Genomic DNA, 3,587 nt, shown 5'->3' with positions numbered 1-3,587 from the left:
CCACACAGTCCTTCCTCCTCCCCTTACCCCAATCCCCTATAAAACCTCTCTCCACACAGAGTTCTCTCTCTCTCTGCCACTTGCTGCTGTGCCAGTAAGGGGGGGGGCAGGGGAGCCAAACCTAGGTTTGAAATAAATGACTCTTTGCTTTTGCATCGGACTCGCTGGCTCCCTGGTGGGCCCTTGGGAATCTTGAAATCTGGGCACAACAGTGCTTGCCTTTGGAGACTGGGTCATTACAATGCCCTGCACTTTCCTTGTTGGCCACTCTCTCTCTCCAATTGTTACCGATTAGGGTTACCAGCTGGGACCTCAGTTTTTCTCATCAATGAAGAAAAGATTTTAAGGTCAACAAAAATGAAAGTAAAACAACGTGGGATTTGTTGAAGAAACACTCCAAGTGAGGAGGCCAGTTGAGAGAGACAATGGCCCCAAACTCATCTATAATAATAAAAGCGTAATTTGCTAATTAGACCAGACAGCCAAATGACCTTCTGGACGTCCTTCCAGACGACCTTCCAGAAGAAGCCATGGCTGCCAGGGCCGAGTCCCTTGCATGAATTTCATGAATTGGGCCTCTAGTGGGTTATATGGTTTAAACCAAAAAGATGTTACCAGGGAGAAGAGGAGATGAGACCTCCATTCTTGTCTTCTTGAAGGAAAAATTTCAACCAAGAATCAAAGTGTAGAAAAGCAAGCAAGAATTTGTTGACCCCAGCAACAACATACCTAAGGCAATGAAACAAGGAAGGGCATAGAAAAAGCAACAGGAGAGCCTTGGCTGGGCTGCTTTGACTCTGGAAGTCAGAGAAAAGAAAAGCAGGCCTTGTTCAGGGGTTAGCCCAGGATGAGCTGCTGCTGCCCATTGCCCCCCTGGTTGCAAGCCTTGTGGGGTCCCTTAGAGGTTAGGGGATATGTGGAGCAGGGGTGGTAAGGGAATGGCATGGCAAGCTCCCTGGAGGGAGAGCAGGCTGAGACATTCATTTTCAGGGGTTTTAAAAGCTGGGTGTTTAGCGGAGGTCTTAGGGGCAGATCAATAGAATACTCATCAACTTTATGCTGATGTACCAAAGTGAGACTTATTCTCTTAATTTGTCTATCCTTGGGTGTGGTTGGCAAATGGCACTTAATTGGATTTCTGATATCTGTCTCCCTGAGTAGGGTGATTTAAGCTATTTACCCTCTGGTGGGGGAGGAGAAGTGCAAACCATTTACTCTTAAGTGTCCTTGCAGAGATTCCACAATGGCGGCAGAGTAAGTGGAAGCTACACTGATACTCTCCCAGGAGCAAATGGGAAATGTAACTAAAATACAGAAAAAACACCCTGAAAAATCAAGTGAAGACTAGCTAGAGAGAACCCTGATAACCAAGGAGGGAAAGTGGAGACCACATAGAGACTGGGAGGAAGAGCAGAGGTGGGAAAGGGCTGGTGGATCCCACAGACAGAAACTGAAGTTATGGGGGATTGTAGGGGGTTGCCACTCGGGGGTTGCCACTGAGAACTCTGGGGTCTAATCCCCAAGCTGGGCCCCCCAGCAGAGAGCACCAGAAGTGAAAAAGGTGCCCACAGAACATCTGGCTGTGAAAAGTAGCAGGGTCACTGTCTGCCTGCAAGCGATGGCTGGAAATGCAGGAACTCTCTTAAAGGGCCAACACACAAAGTTTTGTGTACGGCCACTCACCTTGGGCTCCATCAGAGGGAGGGCAGAGTGGACTGGAGCTCTGTGAGCAGAAGCCAGGTTTAGGGGCGCTGGGGTTTCCTATGCTGAGTCATTCCCTCACACTGTAGAGAACATCTTTCTCCAGTAAACCTTTGTTATCCAGTTTTTTCCTGGGGGGAAGGCAGTTGCCCCACCCTGTTGGAAGACCTCTCACCCGATCTTGTGGGCGATAAGCTGAGGCTAATAAAATCTGAATGTCAATGGGACTGCAGGCAGAAGTGGGTCTCTGGAGGCTTTGAGTCTTTGCCTGATCTAATCTGGCCCGGGGCTAGGAAAAGCAGACGCTGGTGCACATTTTAGTCCTTTCCAAAGGCACCCAGCCCCAGCAGAGGGAGCCACTATGGATTGCTGAGAGCTCCAAACAGGGTACTCAGGGCCAGTCACAAACACACAGTTGAGCTGCTCCTGAATTCCTGATCACAGAAATTCTGAGACAACAAACGTTTGTTTTAAGCTTCTGAGTTTTGGGGTAATTTACTATTTAGCAATAGATAAATGATAACAGCTACTATAACAAAGAGACATAGAAGTACAGAGACTCAGGCAATCTAGTTTGTTTCCATGTCATGAATTTTCCAAAGAAAGGAGGTGGTTCTGCTTGATGAAGCCACCAGAGACCAAGCTTCTTTTTTCTTGCTGCTTGTCCCTGTGCTAAGATGTGTTTCTTGTTTATGTAGCAGAAGCTGGCTTACCAGGTATACTATATATCTATGTTCTGACCCCAAGGGAGGGTATGAAGAAGTGGAGGATAGCATTTTATTTGTAAGAATTTGAGCATTACTTTCGTCCTCCTTCCATCGGTGAGGGCTTAGTCTCATGGCACATCTATCTGCAAAGGGAACTGGGGGACGAGGTCTCCAGCTGGACAGTCGTGAGCTCAGGGCAGTTTTATGAATAACAGGAAGAAGTGGAGAATGAAATCTGGCAGACTCCGAGCCAGCTCCCCATGACCGAGCCCTGGTGTTGGCACCTGCTCTGTGACTTCCAGTTATTCACCTCTTTGGGGCTCAGTTTTCTCATTTATAAACTAAATGATTAGATAAGATTGATGGGTTTCAAACCTTTTTCTTTTTTAGGGGGGAAGGGGAAGAATCTGTTTTATTAAATAACACTGAAGAACAGAAGCTGCATGTATAAAAGACGTAAAAATAGGGCTGCTCTGTTTGAATCCCATGGGGGTGGGGTTTCTCTCTCTGTTCCCCTCCACATCAGTGGCCCCAGGGAAAGCTAGTTGCAATACTGGAGCCCCGTGAAGCACGATCAGAAAATTACCAAATGAGAAGTTCTCCTGGATTCCTTCCAGCCCCGGCGTGTTGGAGGCTGTGATCATTCACCTGTGTGCCCTGAGCTGGGCTGGTCACCATCTCATCTTGCTTGGCAGCTGGGAGCTGTGGTTCCTGGCATGCATTGGCAGGAAAATGGAGTGAAGCTGGGTGTCCTGCCTCACCTCACTTCCTTTCACCCCTTTCCTGGTCTTGTGACATACCTCTCCTTTTTCCTAATTCAAGTGAGGGTCCCCGCCCCATCCCTGGACTGGGGCCGAAGTGCCACGGTGGAGGCAAGAAGGAGTATTTTTTAAAAATATATTTTTATTGAGTTTATTTATTTCAGATAGGAAAGGAGAGGGAGAGAGAAATAGAAACATCAATGATGAGAGAGAATCACTGATCGGCTGCCTCCTGCATGCCCCACACTGGGGATCAAGCCTGCAACAGGGCATATGCCCTAACCGGGAATAGAACCCGTGACCTCTAGGCTCATAGGTTGAGGCTCAACCACTGAGCTACGCCTCCCGGGCAAGAAGGAGTATTTTTGAGTTGTCAGCACAACTTAGCCTAGTGCTCTGGCCCTGGGGGGGGGACATG

Source organism: Myotis davidii, unplaced genomic scaffold (assembly GCF_000327345.1).
Source record: "Myotis davidii unplaced genomic scaffold, ASM32734v1 scaffold93, whole genome shotgun sequence".
NCBI lineage: Eukaryota > Metazoa > Chordata > Mammalia > Chiroptera > Vespertilionidae > Myotis > Myotis davidii.
Note: the sequence above shows the minus strand (reverse complement) of the source record.